Consider the following 21,193-nt stretch of genomic DNA (forward strand, 5'->3'; position numbering starts at 1 on the left):
AACAGTCTTCCATGCAATCCTACTAAGCACAGTGCTGGTCAAGTCCCGACTTACTTTCATTGGCTTTCCATTGCCTACCGAGTACTCATGAAATGCTCAACAGCTTTATAAAAATTCCTCTCTTTGTTACTCCATTTCTTATAATATCCTCAATATTTGCCATTAAACATATCACACAAAGGTCAAACTTCATGGTCTTCCCATCTGTCTCACATCTTTCCCCTTTAGGGGCTTTGTTTAGTTTAGTCTCTGCCTCCTGAAACTCAGCCTATCCTGCAAAAAAAAAAAAAAAAAAAAAAAAAAAAAGGCCCAATTTAAGTGCATTTTCCTTCAAATTAAGCCTGCTCTGATGTTCTCAGCATGAGACAAGCTCTCCTTCCATTGTATTCTAGTTACACTTCATTTGTTGTTTCATACAACATTCACTGCAGCGCATCTTCTACTGGGATTATTTATATGTGCCTCTCCTCCATTTCTAAAGTAAATAAATCCCTGAAAACAGTCACAGCACCTTATACATCTCCCCATCTTACAACATTCTAGCACAATGACTTCTTCAACCTGCACAGTCCAATTCCCTATTATCCACTTTTAACACTTATATATGATAAAGAACTGTACAAGATCTCCTAGCTTCTAAATCCTATTGAGACATTTCAGTTCTTATTTTTAGTTGGCCTCTCTGCAGCATTTGGCATTATCCATCCCTCCTTTCTTTCTTTAAATCTCTCTTCTGTTGGCTTCCATAACACCCCCCCATCCACAATTTTACCTCCTATAACCTTTCTTCTTCTCAGCTTCTTTCATAGGGGTCTCTCCCTCACTTATCCTTAAAGTATTGGTATTCCCATGTTTCAGTTATTAGTCATGCCACCTTTTCATTCTATTCACAATCTTTTTGACTCATTAAATGTGACCATCAATTTCCACCCCCCCAACCTATTCATCCCTTATTTAAAAACATCAACATAAACTCAATCACTTAAGCTAAAAGTCATCTTAGAGTGCTCCCCAACCTCATGCCAGCTATCAATGTATTGTCTCAGAGCTCCAAATCCACCCTCCATTGCCCTGCTTATATTAAAGCTGGACCCTGTAAATATTTCTCCTTTGCCAGATAGCTCAAAAATAAGCTCTGTCAGTGGAGGAAACTAAAAAGACATCACAGGGCGCCTGGGTGGCTCAGTGGGATAAGCCTCTGCCTTCGGCTCAGGTCATGATCTCAGGGTCCTGGGATCGAGGCCCGCATCGGGCTCTCTGCTCAGCGGGGAGCCTGCTTTCTCCTCTCTCTCTATGCCTGCCTCTCTGCATACTTGTGATCTCTCTCTCTCTCTCTGTTTCAAATAAATAAATAAATAAAAATCTTAAAAAAAAATAAAAAGACATTACAGAAGGAAGGGGTTCTCTTCCTGATTACGTTTTTCTTTCATTTCTTATTGGTCCTGTGCTGTTTATGCAGTGTGGTACTCACCCCAGAGAGTTTGAGCAGCCTCCTTATGGGAGCTTCCCCATGAATTCCACTGGTGCCACAGCTAGCTTCCCAGAGAGGCCAGCCATGAAATGGCTACCCAGCAAGTTAAACACACCCCTTCAGACAGCTTCCAAACAAATTCCACTTGACCTCACAATTTTATCAGCCCATTAGCAGATAGTTTTCTGCTTGCCAGTCCCAGCCTGCTGCCCCTTGGCAGACTTCTTCACCATTCAGTGGGCTATAGAAACCCTCTCCATCGAGATCTGAATCTCTACCTGGGGAGTGGAGGTTGGGCAGGGGAATTTCCAAATTTGTTGGATGTCTTATCCCCAGGGACCAGTGGCTGCTCCTTATATCCTTATATCTGCTATTCATATATTCTTTAGTGTTTTCATTGCCCCTTCATAGTGAATCCTCTGTTATTAGTTAATAATTCTTTAGACCCTCCTGGGTGACTCAGTCAGTTAAGCATCTGCCTTCAGTCCTGGGATAGAGCTCCACATAGAGCTCCCTGCTCTGTGGGGAACCTGCTTCTCTCTCTCTTTCCCTCTCTCTCTCTCTCTCTCTCTCTCTCTAGCTTCCCCTGCTTGTGCTCACTCTCCCTCGCGTGTGCGTGCTCTCTAGTTCTCTGTCTCTGTCAAATAAATTAGTAAAATCTAAAAAAAAAAATTTCTTTTTACGAAACTTTCCCTTTTCAAATCACTGTGTGGTTTCTGTCTCCAGACTGGAACCGGTCTGATAGTCCTCCCCTTCTCAATTCCATCTCCTGAGCATCTCTCAGATCTATCAAATTCTCTCCAGTCATGAAGTCCCTGCCTAAGTTCAGACCCTTGTTACCTTGGCTTTAAGTATAAGTCTCCTAAGCCATTGCCTTCTTCCAGTTTTTATGTTTTTCAGTACTTCTTCCCCAACACCAGAGAAATAATTCCATAATGTGCACTCGGTGTGAACTTCAATTCACCAACTCAAGTATGGATGAAATGTCAAATTATTTTTCCTAAAACCTAATTAAATCTAACTTTGAACAGAAAATCTTATTCTTAGTTTTTATTGAGTTTCTTCTAATGTCCTCCACTCTATCCCCAGGATTGTATAGGGATCCCAGGAGTCTTAGGGAGATTAAAATATGATCCCTTGATGGTAGGTGGCACTGCTGACTCTCCCAAAGGATAAGAATCTTTGCTGAAGCTGGTAGAGCCGTTACTATGAATTCAGCCTTCTTAGGGTGCCCCATCCTATTCTCTTCCTAACATCTGTCCGCTTTCTGGGACACTACAAGAGAATGGAGCATAGGTCTGCAAGAACCCTGAAGACCTTCACCCTTTGCAGCTTAAAGAACCTCTTGTTTTTCCTCTTCCTCCTCCTAACAAGGTGAGGTTTCTCCCAGTAAGATTTATTTCCTCTGGCAACTCTGCTTTTAGACACTAAAACCCAAAACTTTTCCAGGCCAAGAAACACAAAATCCTGGCCACCTTCTAGAAATGGAAAAAGAGAGAGCAATACATGAAGGACAAAAGAGAAATTAATACACATAGGGTCAGAATTTTTAGTCTAGAAAAAAATCTTCAGTCCTTTATGTTTCTGGCCAAGACATCTTAAATACATGTTGTATCCTCTCAAACTCCTTTTACTTTTTCCACAAATCTTCTAAAACTTTCAGTAAAAAGTTTAGGTTTCAGAGACACAATTTCTCAGACTTTTGGTACTTTTTTTCTTGCTACAATTCTAAGGCAATGAGCATAGGGCTAGCAGTCTGAATATGGGACGGTGAGGTAGGGAAACAATAGAGAAAGGGGGCAATACAAAGGGAAAATAAAACATCAGCTAATCCCTCAAAATATTATCTCACCAGAAATTCAATAAACTACCCTTCCACAAATGCAAATTCAACTTGTCCCTCCCCACTTATCATCATTATTTCTCAATTATTTCTAGAACAAAAATTCAGTCTCCCTGCATCTGGGCATGCTTCTCCTCAATGTGGCTCATGATGACTTCTCCAGGCTCATGTCCTTTACAGGTTTTGCTCCAGGCATACCTAAATACTGGCAGTTTCCTGGGACTTACCCTCCATCTGGCCTCATACTTTTTATTGACTAGTCCATCTTAGAAACATCTAGATAGTCTTTCAAAACTCAGCTCAGGTGACAACTCCACCAAGAAACTTGCAGGCCTGCCCCCCACTACATCAGTCACTCCTTCACAGTGCTTCTCATACCCTGTGCATTCCACAGTCATAGCACTTGCATTGTGTTTTATTATGATCTGGATTTTACATTTCTGTTTGTTTTCTTCTCTGCTACCCTCTCTAAATGATGAGTTATTTCGGGGACAGGCAGGGTACCTCTCATCTCCATATCCCAGAGCTAAGAGCAAAGATTGTTCTTGAATATTTCCTATTTGTTATATCCTTTAATAATTCCTTTCAGTGGCTACAAATAAATCTGAAGACAGGAGTGCTCTGAAAGATGCATTGTTCTGTGAGATGTCAGAACTGAGGTGTCAGGTATTTTTCATTTTTCTAAGAACAACTAACCTCATCATTAATTTCAGCTATAAAAAAGGGCCACTTAACTACTTCATCTTTCAAATACTACTGACAGCATCTGCTGTGATACAGTCCTTGGAAACTTCTAAATATGGAAAAGCATGGAAACCTCTCATTCTCCACATTTTTGGAAGTCAGGTGTGTATTTTAGAATATGATACATTAAAAAAGGGTATGTACGTCTTTCTGATGACCAGTAATAAAACTGTTGATGATTTGCATTTTTAGGCTTCTAGAATTTGGATTACTGAGTCTTCAGAAGGGGTGGATATTTTCCCCTTAAAAATGAAATGTTAATATTTTTGTGTTATTTGTGCATTTTGGCAATCTCAAGAAATGCCATCTGGATTAACAAAATGAGGTATATTCTTAAGGGTTGGAAAATAGCTCACAATTTATAAAATGTTAGTGCAGAAAATATAAGTTTTTTTAAAAAACAACATCTAAAGCAATTAAGTTAACTCAGCATGTAGCAAAAATATGTTAGGGGCTCAGTATAATTCATTCGATATTTGGCTGTCCAAAAGTGAGGTTATCCAAGTGCATTTCATTGTGCATATAAACCAACTTTCTTTTGTGATTATTAGGTAAAATTATTTCACAATTTTGCAAAGCAGCAATTCTGGTTGGTTCAAACGGTTCTGCTACTTTCTGGCTGTGTAACCTTGAAAAATTATCTAACTACTCTGTTACTCAGTTTTCTCATTGAAAACTGGATATAATAATAGTACCTACCTCACATAATTGTGGTGATAATTTAATAAATAACATCAATCAAAAAATATTTGTCTTTTATGGATCAAGGGACATGCTAGGCTCTTGAGATACAGCAGGGAACAACACAGCCAAAAATCTCTATCCTCATAGAGCTTATATTTTAATTAAAATTCTTAAGGGGTTTGCACATGAATCATGGGGAAAGAGTTATCATCATCATCATTAATATTATTATCATACTATTATTAATACTGTGACCAGTAGGAAAGTATGTGCTGACTAGTAAGTAAATGCTGACAGTCCTTTTTCTTTTAATATTTTATTTATTTATTTGTCAGAGAGAGAGAGAGAAAGAGTGAGCACACAAACAGGGGGAGTGGCAGGCAGAGGGAGAAGCGGGCTACCTGCTGAGCAAGGCCTGATATGGAACTCAATCCCAGGACCCTGTGATTGTGACCTGAGCCAAAATCAGCCTGCTTAACCGACTGAGCCACCCAGGCACCCTAAATGATAACAGTCCTTAGGCAATTGTCCAGGATCTCAAGTTATTTCTCTGTAGCCTGCCATACCCAAGGCTTCTGGATAAAAGGTTGCAGACCACTGCCCAGCTAGGCCAGGTCCTGCTCAGGGGAGGAAGAGGAATGATTGCGAGGGGGAGTGTTTAAGTCATCTCAAAATGCTTAATGTTAGCAAGACTAATTGAGTATCATTGGATGTATTTTTTCCCCTTTGCAAAAGCCTAGGGAAGATAGGATGGAAACATGAAAGAAAACCAACTCAAGGCACAGAGAATGAACCAATCCTGAGAGAGTCTACGGTAGCCAACAGCACTTCTGGGAACATTCTAAAGAGGTTGAAACACATGGCACATGAATCTGAAAGGCAGTGCATGTGTGTAGGGAGGGGTAAGTTTTGGGAATAAACAGATGTGCCCTGATGCTCCATTTCCTTCAGAGCTTTGTATCAACTTGAACATCACATAAGGTACTTTTTCACAGAGAATGACTAATACAGGTAGCCTGCAATTTTCTTACAACCATCTTAGCTTTATCCTGATTTTTCCAATATTTTGTCTTTCCCTTCACACAGCTTTTATCTTCCTCTTCCTCCTTTCCAACCCTTGCTTTATTGACTCTCCCCTATACTCTTAATTATTTACTACATCATAATCTGGGAGAAACTTATTAAAATGATTTTGTAAGATTTTTCTTTTTTTTTGAATTTTTTTTTAAATTTTATTTTTTATAAACATATAGTATATTTTTATGCCCAGGGGTACAGGTCTGTGAACTGCCAGGTTTACACACTTCATAAGATTTTTCTAAACCTACTTGAAGACAGGCACAAGTAAAGAAAGCATAAGCAATAGAAGTCTTCTCAGATTGAACTTCACTACATCAGCAAGATTTAGACATGATTTGGTGAGCTTGCATCTATACCCTGAATACTATCCTGGAGGACTCTCAGTGCCTCCAAGCTCCTGTCACATGAGGCCAGATGGACAAGGCCACCAACTAGTCTCTGTGCCTACACAATCCAGCCAGACCTTGATTGACCTCTAAAAAGGTGGGGGGTCTCCCAAATGAGAACAGATGTTCCTCAGAAATGCAGTTCAATTGCCTTCCCAGTGACTTAGAGGGAACTGAGTCTCATATTTCTGCAAACCTTAGTCACTTCCAAGATATATGACGCCCTTGCCATTTGTTTGCCCAAGGACACTTATCCCCCAAATATTCTTTATTTTCTCTCCATTGACCTAACTTTCCACTGTCCTTCTCCCTCCCTCACCTTCAATGGACGCCCTTGGAACTCCTTTGATTGGTTAACAAACTTCACCAGCCTCCTCACTAGATGTTCCTTCTACCTCCTTGCCAGCAGGAGAAAATGATTATTTCTCTACACCCTCTTATGCTGAGATAGGAGGTGGAGTCACTGTCTTCAGGAAACTTCCTGCTTCTTTGAGGCTTGTGCCATTTTGCTATCTCTCCTGTTTCTATCATCTACCAGCCTCTAGTCATTCCTTCTTTCTACCAAAGTCTTAGGCACCCTGTCTTCATCCACACTACGAATCTTAATTCTGGGAGAGACCAAGCCCATAAAAGTTACCTAATTAGTGCTTCAGCCACACAACATATGAACAGAATCATAAACCAAGTAAATCCATCCTTTTAAATTACAGATGTGGTTGTATAATAACCTACACCTCCTCAATCACTTGAGCTATCACTTGTGATAGCACTTATCACCTTGTTGGCTTTCTTCCCAGTTAGACTACAAGCTCCATGAGGGCAAGGATTTTGTCTGACTAATTTACTACAATTTTCCCAACCTCTACCACAGTGCTTGACACAGAGTAAATTTCAAATAAATACTTGTTACATGAAAAAACAATGCCCTGTGTTTGCTTCGATGGACAAAATGGCTCCCAGAGGCAATACAACTTGAGAAATTCATGAAATCGATGGAAGTTGAGCTACTTTGCATTCAGTAATGTGGCAGAAGTGGATGCCAAGCCACCCATGTATTAGCTGTCTTTGCAACAAACAGTTAATAACTACTGACAGAAAAGAGCAAGAGGACCATTTGCTTGACTAATGAAAAATTTATCTCAAAGGGAGTTTCCAGTAAAGCTTTCCTGATGGTGTCTATGGCTTTTTTTTTTTTTTTTATCTACATGTAAACTGTTCTGATTGGTAAAGAAATCACTTTCTTTTGGACTAAGATAAGACTGATCCTGTTGGAAAAGACCTTCCTGGAGACTGCCCTGGCTACATGCTAGGTATCCCCGGGACTCAAACCAACCACACTCCACTTGTAATATAAGTAGGAAAGGCAACTATTTACCAAAATAAATGAACTTAGAAAGTATTCGTTGGGTTTGATTAGCCCAACAATAAGCAATTGTTTTGATACCACAAAAGAAAAAAATAATAATAACGAAGTCAGCACTGATATTCTTTGAAACTAATTAGCTATTTAAACTTATAGATTTATTAGTAGAATAGTTTTATTAATTATGATATTTTTAAAGGTGATTTAATTTAATTATAACTTTTAAAATTGTAATCACAGTCCAGAGCATTGATGAAAGATCATGCAAACCTGTTACAGCAGTAAACTGAAATCCAGGGTTCCTGGGATTTCAGTGCTGACTTCACAGTAGTAGGCAAATATTTGGGAAAATATCTCTCATGCAGAAAAAACTTGAGTCTTTTTCTGGGCCTTCCTATGCAGTCTTCAGGAACACCACAGAGAGCCTCTTAAAATAGCACAAATATACTTCAGCTACCCACTGGGACCAAGAAAAAGGTATTCTATTTAACAATCTTTTTGAAAATAACCTGTTTTTATTATAGACTAGATCTAGACACAACTATTTCTACAAAGGATTTATAAAACAGTGCTCAGAACAATTCTCTTAAATGCTTAGAGTGATATTAGTGCATTCCCCCATTCTTGAGAAATACAGGATTTTACCAACTAAGCCTTATAACCAGACTTCTGAATTTCAGTGTAAAAATAATCTCAATGAATTTTCATAAAAATGCATAGGGTTTTTAAGCCAAATAAAATCAAATTATGATAACAGCTACCATTTACTGAACATTTATTAGGTGTCAGTCTCTGCAGTGAGCTCTTTTACATGCATAATCTTTCCCTAATCAAGGAAACTTGAGAAGTTCATGAAAAATGACAGGCATCTAAAAGAGAAAATTTGATTATGGAATATAAGCATGGAGTACTGGCTCTGAGAAACAGTGACCTATGGGAGGTATTATTAAGGTAATAAACCTTTAAAGAAACAATCATAAAAATATAAATATAGGAGTTTAATCAATTCTTCCCTTAAGATCAAAACTGCAGTCTCTGTACGTTGAGAGCACAGAACTCTTGAGGAGCACCTGGGAAACATCAGGGCAGGCTACCCAACTTCATTCCCAGACTCTCCCTCTAACAGATTTCTCTGCATCTTTGGTAGAGATCTCAGTGTGCCTTAGGGCACCGGGTAAATCTGAAGTAACTGAAATATTATTATAGTAAGTACTATTAATATCAAACAGATCCCAAGAAAGAAAATAATAAAAAATCAAAAATGAAGTATAAATCAAGATTGAGTTGATTTCTTGTTGAGGTCTCAACAAGAAAATAAATACAACTTAAAAAATACTTATTAAATTAAAAATTTAATAACTTGGATGTGAAGTAATTCCATGATTGTGCATGTACCAATCAGTACAATCAATGCACACAATTATCAACCACGAAATAACTGTAATGATATTTTAAAAGAATAAACAAAAAAATTTATTTTCATCACAACAAAGACCAATGTAAAATTTAAATGGATCAATATATGATGTGAAAAGTGGAAATAAAACACATTTCACATTTGTAGTACTAAAAGGAAATAAGAGTAATTAAGGAAAAATTAATGTAGAACATACCTAGTAATTATCATAGCTAAAGTGATAAAATATGAACTGTGATTAGAAAAAATCATACCACTAAAGAGATTACCTAAAGATAAATGTGGAGATGATAAGAAATATAAGCAGAAGAACTGAATTCCAACTGTAAATTAGTTCAGGTGCTTTTTAAACTATCTCTACCTAAGTGATATGAACCAAACCTGACCAGCGATCAAAGTCAATTTCTAGCTGGACACACATTAACTTCCTTAGCACCACACTGTGAGCACCAACCCAATGAATGTTTGTACAATCCTGTTTAGGTTTTCCAGAAAAAGAGATTTTAAAAGAATAGTAAAAAGCACAGAGATTTTTGAAAACTGTTTGGCGTTGGTTTTACTCTAAAAGCTCTCTGGCAACAGATTGTCCTTTGCCAATGACAGAAAGAAGAAAAACTTATCCACTGCTCACCTTAGACTCTGCCTCTTTAGCACAAGAATAGCAAAGATACTCTTTGCATAGCAATGGTAGCTTCATACTTTAGGACAGGGGTTGAAAAAACTTTCTCTGGAAAGGGCCATATAGTTAATATTTTAAAGCCTTTGTGAGACATGAAGCAAAAATAAAGAATGGCATGTTGATATTTACATAGTAGGAAGAAAGCATATGTCTAAAAAAAATTTTTTTAATCAGCAAAATTGAAAATATAGTGATGATAATAATTGAGTACAACTTTTTTTGTAATACAGGTCTACTAATAAGAAGAGTGAAATTCTCGGGGCATCTGGGTGGCTCAACAGTTCAGTGTCCAACTCTTGATTTCGGCTTAGGTCATGATCTCAGATTCATGAGATAGAGCCCTGTGTTGGGCATGGAGCCTGCTTAAGATTCTCTCTCTCTCTCTCCCCTCTCTCTCTGTTTAAGATCCTCTCTCTCTCTCTGTTTCCCCTCCCACTCTTCCCCCTCAAAAATAAATAAATAAATAAATAAAAACAAATAAATAAAAAGATTTTTCTAATTAAAAAAAAAGTGAAATTCTTTTCCAGGGGGATAATTAACTTAATTGTGGGATAAAAGTTAGAGTGTTCTATCCTCAAATCAATTGCAAATATTCATCTGTAAAAATCATTATTAGGTCAGAGGCCATACAAAATCAGATGACCAGATTTGGTCTGCAGACCCTGGGTGACTATGAGACTCCTTACTGGCACAATGGAAGAGGTTAAAAAAAAAACAGAAGCAAAGACCAGTAACAATACATATTGTAATTTACGTTTTTTTCTGAAATACATTTATATGCTTCTTTATTTCACATTTCATTTTATTCAACCTTCTCCTTGAATGGCCAAAAGCATCCACTTGCCTTGGGGGTGATCTGGGTTGTTTAGCAGAAATTAAGAGGGAGAAAGAATCAATGCTTAGCTATTGATTACCAAAATAAAATTTTACACTTCTATCTAAGTAAGGCCAGAATATTAAAGCCAAGCATAGCAGAGAGTGAAACTTTTTTTTAGTTACTCAAATTCCTATTCTTATAAATTCCTTAAAATCCTTCAGACTCATTAAGGGAAAGGAAGAGAGTTACATGATATGTCAGTCACCCATAGCCACATTAATACTGAATAACAAACTACCTCTAATCTCAGTGGCTTACAACAGTAAGAACTTACTCTCATCTTCTTAGAGTCTACAGGTCAACTGTGGTTCAACTGATGTAGTCTGGGCTTAGCTAGATGACTGTGCTTTAGCCTGAGGTCCAGCTGGGCTGTATTCTAGGTTGTAGGTTCATTCAAGTTTGTTCATATCTACTTATTCTGGGGCCCGGCTAATGAAGCAGCAACTAGCAATAGAACATTGTTCTTGTGGTACATCATTAGAATGCAAGAGGCCAACCACACCATACAAACAATTAAAGCTTCTGCCCGTGTCATAGCCACTAAATTCCACAGCCAAAACTTGTCACATTGCCAAGCCCTATATCAATAGTTAAGGGAAGTATACTTTTCCCCCAGTGGACTAGGAGGAAAGTGAAATTGGTGAAAAATAATTCAGACTATCACAAGATAGAAAAAAAATCCTAAATTTAGAACCCTGTGATATATGGAAAGGGAGATGAGAAAGAAAGTGAATGGATGCAATCAAGCATACACACTTGTCCTGACATCACCATTTTATCAGTCAGGAAAGCATTTAGTCCCATGTAATAAAAACAAAACAAAACAAACAAACAAATAAAACAGAACAAAACAAAACAAAATCCACTATAATACTTTAAATAGTTTTTCTTCTAATTAAAAAGTGTTGAAGTAGGAAGATGAGGGCAGATGTACTATGTCATTAAGTATCCAGAATCCTTTTATCTTTCTGCTCTCTCATCCTTAGCCTCTTCTTTCTCTCTCCTTCACTCTCTGCCTCCTAAGAGACTGTAGTATGCCCATATTCCAGACAGGGATGAAGGTGAAGAAGTCAAAAACCTTTTTTTCTTATTGCCTTGATTTTTTAATTCAAGAAATAAAATCCTTTCTAGATTTTGCTATACCTTTTTGGTCAGAATTGTGTCGCATTGTCACCTCTGACCAAATGACTAGGAAGACTGAGTATTTCATTTTCCAACACCCAAAGCACAAGAATGCAAGACAGGAGGTGATTGCAATTAGAAGCTGAGTAAACTAGTTCACACCCCATGCTGTAACTTCTCCATCCTAAGACTTGGTAGAAAGGTTCTGTTCTAACAATGCCCAGATAAAAATGGAAGAACAAGAGAACACTGCAGCAAGTAGGCCACTTACCTGGATGCTGCTGTTGGGGGTTAGGGGTGGATGGTCTATAATTTTAAAGAAGAGGCCTGGCATTGACCTAGAACTGCATCCAACCTGACCTGGAAGTACATTATAGTGTATAGAATATACTCTCTTAGGTGTACAGAGAAATTGGTGTGAGAAGTATAGATCTTGGTTCCTGTTTGTACATGATCTGGGACTCAGAAAGAAGTTAGAGTACTGAGAAGGACACAAAAAGGAACAAAGGCCTGAGAGCAGAGCATTCTGGGAAGAAGTGTTCAGTGTTCAATCCCCTCTCCTAATTTTCAAATTATTGAGATAGGCTATGGGGGACCAACATACTTCAACCAAGTCCAACAGAGAGGAAAAGGCAATAGATCCCTAAATAAAGTTACTTTGGAGATGCAATAAAGGCTAAGCCAATGAGCTGGCCAGAACTAAGTCCAGAAGTCAGGTGGGAGTAACAGTTTTGGGTTTATGATGAAAATAAAGCCAGACTACCCAAGCCTGACCTTTTAAATCAGGCTTATGTCCCAAAGAAGTGGCTCTGAAAATGAACCTAAAGGTCTGGAAGGGGGAAGCAAAGGAAGCAGAGTAAGGTAAGAACTTTCCCTCAGCACCTTGAAGAACCATAATGCCCTGGGAAAGACCAGAACCAGTACCTTTGGCAATGAAACATGAAGAGATATAGCTGTCGCCTATCACCACAGACAAGACTTGAAGCTGTGGATCTCCCATTTTCTGAGCATTAACTGTGACCCCAAATATCTGGCCTAGTGTTTCAGCTAGTTTAACAGACTGATTACACATGGGGGCACAGCATCCTTCATCACTAGTAGGTATGTCTGGAACTAACCCAAACACAACTATGAAGTGAAACAGCTTGTAGCAATTATCTCAAAAGAATATTCTTTCTCTCTAGGCAAGATGGGAACTCAGGGCAGAACTAACTACCTTATTTTGAAAGCGAAGAGAGAGAGTAGGGCCTCCACAATAGAAGAAAAATAAGTAGGTGTTTATGGCTTTGTTATTTTCTTTCTCCCATAATGAAGAGAAAAAAAATTTCATCACGTATTATTAATATAAAGGACAGTGTAAATCTCAATTTTGTTTCTGGGGAGCATGAGCATGTAAAATATAATATTTTACTTATTGTGATTATAGCTAATCTTGGTCTGTAGCTCTTAAAATCTTTTGGATAATAATGGTGAAGAATATCTTTTAAAACCCTACCCCTAAATGTGGTGGTATTAGGAAGTAGGATTTTTTTTTAAATTTCTTTATTTATTTGACAGAGAAATCACAAGTAGGCAGAGAAAGAAGGGGAAGCAGGCTTGCCACTGAGCAGAGAGCCCGATGTGGGGTTCGATCTGAGGACCCTGGGATCATGACCCGAGCCAAAGGCAGAGGCTTTAACCCACTGAGCCACCCAGGCGCCCCGATGGTGAAGAATATCTTTAATAGTATAGTGAAGGTGAGTTTATGGAGGATGGACTTTCTATTAATATACTTCAGGAGTCTTTTTATATCTCAATTTTGTTGAGGAATATGTGGGAATAATCATTAAGAATGCCCAGGAAGGGGCACCTGGGTGGCTCAGTGGTTAAGCCTCTGCCTTCGGCTCAGGTCATGGTCTCAGGGTCCTGGGATTGAGCCTCGCATCAGGCTCCCTGCTTGGCAGGGAGCCTGCTTCCCCCTCTCTCTCTGTCTGCCTTCCTGCCTACTTGTGATCTCTGTGTGTAAAATAAATAAATAAAATCTTAAAAAAAAAAAAAAAAAAAAAAGAATGCCCAGGAAAGGGGCACCTGGGTGCCTCATTCAGTTGAGCATCCAACTCTTGGTTTCAGCTCAGGTCATGATCCCGGGGTCCTGGGATCAAACCCCGCATCAGGCTCCATGCTCAGCAGGGACTCTGCTTGAGGATTTCTCTCCCTCTCCCTCTGTCCTCCCTCTGCTCACACTCTCCCTGTAAAGTAAATAAATAAATCCTTTTTAAAAAATGGCCAGGAAAGACGACTTTCCATAATTCTCTTCTCCAATAAATGTGACAGGTTGTCACCCTGTAACAACACAATCAACCCTCTATGTAATGATGCTATTAGGGAACAAGACGGAGAGGGAGAGACAGAGAGATGGAGAGAGAGAATTAGTTAATTAAAATGAGAAAGAGAGAAAAGGAGAGGAGAAAAGAATAAACTCCATAGTCTGTGTCCAAAATTGTGAAAGCAAGGAAGAGGAAGGCAGGACTGCAGTACATTATCTAGGTTTACACCTCAGATCCCCTCATTTATTAGTTGTGTGACATTGGGCATTGTTTGAGCCACTTAAACCTCAGCCTCTTTATCTGTACAATGAAACTAATAGTGCCTACTTTATATGGTTATAATGATTATTAGAAGACCTAGTAGATATGAAGTATTTTCTAGAGTGTCTGGCAATAGAACTTGGTAAACATTAAATGCTATCATTACAGTAAATAAATAAATCAAACAGTCCATCTCTGCAAATTACCTAATGGACATCTATTTTATTTGCTGAAGTCTATAAAATGGGTCTTCCTTAAGTTGATTTACTCTTTTATAATTATTTGGAGTTGATTTTTCCACCCACAGCTTACACAAAGCTTACGTTATTCCTGAAAAAGGTCCACTTTTACCTGCTTCCTCACTCACCACCTCCCACAAAGGAGACAGTGCCCACTCTTCCTGCTACTCTTTAGCCCTCAGGATCAGCATGACCACTTTCATGGGCTCTTCCAAGCTACAGAATCTAGGCAGCCCATGGATTAGTCCATCAAACAGGGTTCCAGGCTCAGGCATTATGAAATGACCCTCCCCCTGGGTCATTCAGTAGTCACAAGTGTACACTTAGGGAGGAGGGCACTCTTAAACTGGGCTCATCAGCAGCCTCTTCTTTCCCTTCTAGCCATTTCAGGGCTCCATGCTTAAGAATTTCTCCTCAGGCAAAGAAAAGTTGCCCTGTATTTGGAAGAAATTTGCTACCTAAGAGGTCTCCTCTGGGTGAACTTTCAAAAGAGACTGTGAGTCTACTAATGATCACCTTTCATGGAATCATAACATTTTAGAGCTGAACAGTGTATATAGTCCTCTCATTTCACAGAAGAGGAAACTGGGGCCCAGAGAGGCAGATGCCTTATTTGGAGTCACACAGCCAGGTCACAGTGCAGCTGGAAGGACCAGATTCCTGGTCCTGGATCTTTCCATTAGATCTTACTATTCCCTTCCTGTTTCACCCAGGGATGAAGAGAAAAAGTTGAATTATGTCATATATGTCCCTTTAAATAGTACAATCTAAGCAACTACCATATTATAGGAACTATTTGCAGAAAGAGGCGATACCCTCCTCCACTGAGATCTGCATGCATTAAAATAAGCAAATGTCTTAGATTTAACTTGATTGTCTAGAAATAGAATTTATACCTCCAGGAACACATCTGAAATTATGATGGAAACAATTCTTACCCAAAAGCCTAACTTTCATCTGCAAAATTTACTTCTAGGCTCTTCAATATGGAAAAATCTAAGATGTTGTCAGTTCTTACCCACTTACTCTGTGTGTGTGTGTGTGTGTGTGCGCGTGTGTGTGCACGCGCGTGCGCGTGCGTGTGCACATGTTTATCCTAACAGTGTATGACAGGTCAAAATTTTCAATTGGTGAAGTTTCCTGCAAACAAGGAAAGGGCTGGCCCTGTTGTAAGTTCGCCCTAATGACTGCCCTTTCCTTTTCATCTGCCTGTTGGTCAAACTGCAACGCCAGACAGAATGAAATCCAGTGCCGTATGCTCTGCAGTGGATGCTATTCAGGCTGAGCACAGATTATCAGGACACGGAGCTTACCTAGACTTTGGTGAAATATAAAGTTTATAATCTAAGGGAAGACTATATTATATCAGGTATAGTCAAACCGATTTAAACTCTAAGCTATTTAGCATACACAACTTAAACTACAAACCGTAAATATTATTTGATGGATTAGTCTTCAACTTCACTACTGATTAGATAACAGAACACAGAGTTAATGTAAGGCTTGGGGCATATATTCCCCCCATATAAGCTAACATTTGATGAAGCTTAGAATAAAGATAAAAGAAAGCTATAAAACATAGATTATAAAAAAGGGGGGAAGGACAAAGATAAAAAAAATTTTTATCAGAAATGTGGGATAAAGCAGTTACCTCAACTGAATACCAGATTCACCCTGGGCTTCCTGACCACAAATAATATTGGTGAAACTGAGCTCCTTATTTTACATATTTGCTCTCCCGTAGATAGCATTCTGCTTATCTCATTTAATTCTCTTTGGTTCATATACTTTGAACCAAAGAAAATCATATGTAAAGGCTGTTCTGAATCACCGGGTTATAAGTCAAAACTATATAAACTAATGTGGTGAAATCACATTATGGACAAATTAAAGATCCACAATCACTTATCTAAAACTACTGGAACCAGAATTCAGAATGATTCAGGGTTCGAAAATGTGATAAATTATGTCAAGCCTGTGTTATGTATCATTTCCAGAGCCTATGGCAGCACCCTACAATCAAACATATGACTGTTTCTAAAGTGAAATACATGAAGAATCACACTTGCTGGTATATATGGAGTCTATAAATAGCCATGCATCAGTTCACATCGGGTTTTGCCACAATAGAGTTTATTCCAAAGATGAACAACTTTTAGTTTTTAGAGCTTTTTGGATTTGGGAACAGTGGATATGGGATTGTTGACAAATATACACACACACATGCACATGCACACAGATGTACACACATGTACATACACATAGTAAAGAACTACACATTAAAAATTGGACTAGGGAAAGCTTTGCCTTTTTTCTTATTATGTATTTGAACTAAAGCAAATTATATCACTCTGGCCTACTTTTGCAGCCACAAAAATAGGAGTAAATGTGGAGTTAACCAAAAGATAAACTGTGACTAAAGGTTGTAAACACTCTTTGAAACACTCTGAGTGAATGAGCGTAGCCAGAAAGTTTGGAGATTTGAATGGCATCATAGCTTTGCTGTTGACTTTCAATGTGACCCCAAGAAAGTCACTTCATTTCCCTGGTCCTCATATTTCTCTCCTGTAAAATAAGGTGATTGGAAATGATCTCTAAAGACCTTTCCAGTTCCACAATCTGTGCTTCTAAGGTTTTCATTTTGCTCATGCCAACAGTTTTGATTTTTTAAAATTAATATCCAATAATATGTTTTAAATCATCTCTTAGACTAGAATGTCTATTTTTACACAACTGTATATGTTAAGCTTCCTTTAGTCATTGAATTACAAGAGTTTGGGGCCAATCATTTCACTTACCATTTCTAAATACATTCTTTTACATGCAAGCAGCATGGAACAAGTAAGCATGGGAGTAAACCTAGAATGCTCCCACTCCCTTCAACTAAGCTGTAAAAACTGTGCATTATTTAAATGCCTTGATATCCTTAAAATAAGAACAGAAAGTGCTACAAGATTATTTCTCAACTCTGGAAATATTTGTGAGTAATTTTGCCAAAGCATTAGTCAGAAATGCTAATTGAAAACTACAGATGGCAGTATCACAGTTACCTTGCTTTGCTAATTTTCCTCTTTGAAATCTTGCCCTCCTAAGAAAACACGTTGAAAAGAAATCTCTTTGAAACATTATCTTGAGCATGGAAATTAGCTTCTCAAGGGTTTTAAAAAGAAAATCCATACTATGTCCTCTGTACTATGTCTTTTTTGTAGGCACTGTCTTAATTTATAAAAAGTAAATCTTGGAATAGCCCAACGGTAGGAAATAGTAAGTTGAGTTTTATAAAAAAAATATTTACCCGTTGTGAATCTTACTAAACTGCTGGCACTCAGGGGGACAATTATTGTGTTATCCAATGTCCTCCTGGAGCCAATCCAAATTCAAAATTTCCAATGACCTTGAATGGGACTTTGTACTCCTGTCAGCTGCTTAGTTATGAGAATAAAATAATAATCTAGGTTAGTATTTCTTGTGCTGACAGTATAACACTTTTAAAATTGGTGTCATGCATATTTCTCCACGACTTATATTCTTGCTAATATATATTTTCCATTATCTGCAAAATACATTGCTAATATTGTGTGTCTGAGTATCTATATGTGTGTATTTACATTACATATATATATATTCAGTGACCTCTTCAACCTCTATCCTTGAAACTGGTAACTCATTCCACTATAATTACTTAGTTTAGTGATTAAAATGCTAAAGAGCCTAAATAGTTTAATACATTTCATTCCATTTTATTTTATAGTTTAGGAACAGGTCCTCCAAATCCTAGCCTGATTTTCCACTCCTAATATGTATACTTCCTGCCCTACTCTTGTCTCTATAGGTTTAGAATGTAAGCTGGAAAGAAAGCTCAAGAATTAGAGCATTTTATCTTTTCAACCTTTCTAGCTCTCATTCCAAACTCTGCCTTACACTCATACTGTGTCTTTAATAGTGGCCTGAAGTTCATATATTAATGCATTTTAAATTGGAGAGACACAAAGTGATGTATAGTACATCCAAATACAAATTATTATAAGAATCTACTTGTAGTACTTGTGTTTTTCCACTTAAAGAACATGTTTCCTAGGGGTGCCTGGGTGGCTCAGTGGGTTAAGCCTCTGCCTTCAGCTCAGGTTATGGTCTCAGAGCCTAGGATCGAGCCCCACATCGGGCTCTCTGCTTGGCAGTGGAACCCTCTCTCTGCCTGCCCTTCTGCCTGCTCGTGATCCCCGTCAAATAAATAAAATCTTAAAAAAAAAAAAAAAGAACATGATTCCTAATATGTGTAAGAAATATTTTTATATATCTTTTTAATTTTTGTACATTACAACTAATTTCCTAATCTAGTTTTTTTCAAACTTTTTAAAAACAGACATCAGTATTTCTACTCATTGCTCAATTTTTTTGATCAATAGTCTCACTTCGTTAAATTCTTTTAAAGTTCAGTGAGCAAAATTTCTGTATAACTTCTCTATGTTTTCCTCTAAGAATATGGTCTTGAAAATAGAATTACATAGACTTATGCCTATAAAATATGTTAAGAGACATTTTGGTAAGTTCAAAAATTTAAATGGGAGGATAAAAAGAAGGCAAATTTGTTCTCCCAGCTCCACTCTCAACCATAACATACCATTCATATAGCTCTCACCAAGCCTCCTAAGGTTTATTGATTCTGCCTACTGGTCTACCTACCCATAAGGGATAGAGAATTAGGGAATGGCTGTTAAAGAGAGATGGAAACAAAGCTAAAACATAAAAAGAGATAAATGAGGGAAGTTTGGGTGCTAAGCTAGTGAGTTCTTGCACGTTTGATACAAACTAAAAAGTAATGGACACCACATAACGCATACCAAAGAACAGGAGAATCTTCAAAGTTCCCTATCCATCAATAGCCTTCCCCTGTTCTCCAAACTTAAATACCCACCCAAATTCTTTATGTAAATTTTCCTATAAAAAAGAATCAAATCAGTAACTATGAATAAGATGTAACCCAGACGATTTGTTTTTTTGAGTAGGCTAATAGATCCAAGCATGTTTAACAGTGATTATAGATTTGGTGAAAGAAATGGTGTATTACTAATAATTTACAGTCTCTCTAGTGTACACTCAAAATAATAGTAATAATAGCTAACATCTATGGTATACTTTTTGATGTCATACACTTTCATGTATTTTCAACACTTTACATATATGAAATCAACTTGTCACAACAATCTTATTAGCATCCCTGTTTTAGAGATAAACAGAGACGCTGAAAAATTAAATAACTTTTCCAAGGTCTCCCAGCTCATAAGTGGTAGCCTCAAGGTCACACACATGCAAGAGAAATTTTCACTAACTTGAGAGCTTACTGAAAACAGATAATTGTGCAAATAAAAAACAAATAATATACTTCATCAAATTTTGGAAATGGTTCATTTGTATTTAATTAATTCTGAAGGGATTAATTGTAAATACAATTAAATTGTATTTAATTAATTCTGAATAAAAAACTTCTGAAGGGAGAAGTTTAGATTAATCAAACGAAAAAACTTTAACCACATAGTAAATAAACAGTCATGGTTACAGAGCAACCACTTTGTGCCAAGAATTACTCTATGGAGTGAATGTTTTTATTATTTCTTTAAACTCAGAAAATATACTAGTTGAATATTCCCATGATCTAGCAAAAATGCAAAAAAATATGTCTGTGTGTGTGTTATATATAACACTGAAACTTTATTATATCTCCTAATACTGAAAATATTTATTGGGAATGTACATTAATCTTCAGTTGCCCCCTTGCCAGCAGTATATTAAAATTACAGCCTTTCATGACTTTATACTGAGAATTTAAACTGCACGTGTTATTTAGCTCTAATTTTACCACCACCTCAGATGTTATGTTTGTAAACTTACACCTCCTGGCTCATTTTATAGGATACAGTTATGTGGATAGCTGCACATGGTTGTGACACAGTAATATATTTTTGCATGGTAGTTTGATTTAAGGCGATTGATATGTTTGTTCAAAAGACTGAAGACTGAGCATTTGCTAGACATTTAAAGTAGCTGCCATAAAATCAAACTGCAAACAGTACAATGGTTTATATGCCCATCATAAATGCTCTGCCTTACTGTTATTTTGAAGACCTAAAATAACTTGCAAAAAATAAAATTGGAGTTCAAACACTTGAATAGAAACACTGGAATGAAGGTTTAGTTTTAAAATTTTTTTAAATAAACTTTTTGGAAATATTTTAAAACATTAGGAAAATAATAATGCAAATACAGAGGACCAAACTGAACTTCACAAAATGCTACAGGAGTGTTACGGACATTACCCACCCCCTCTAAAAAATTCATTTGGATGTTATATAATTTGGAGAGATGCAATTTCTTTATACATTTTTTTCTATAACTCCTCTTGATAATTTTAGTGCTAATTAATTGCCTTATGAATCTCCAAGAAGGGAATATGACATCCAGCATTTCATAAAATGCTTGACTATAAAACTACTTTTTCAAAGCATATTGGAAAACCCAAGTTACAGAAATCATTTGGAGATTTTTGATTCAGAAACAAAAGACTCTTGCAACAGATATATTTGTTGGTCTCTATTGGAAAGATGCCTCTGAGTACAGGCAATCCCCCTACGGAAGATTTCACTTGGAGCACCTGGATGGTTCATTCTGTTAAGCATCTGACTCTTAGTTTTGGCTCAGGTCATGATCTCATCACTGTGAGATC

This window comes from Lutra lutra, chromosome 11 (assembly GCF_902655055.1).
Source record: "Lutra lutra chromosome 11, mLutLut1.2, whole genome shotgun sequence".
Classification (NCBI taxonomy): domain Eukaryota; kingdom Metazoa; phylum Chordata; class Mammalia; order Carnivora; family Mustelidae; genus Lutra; species Lutra lutra.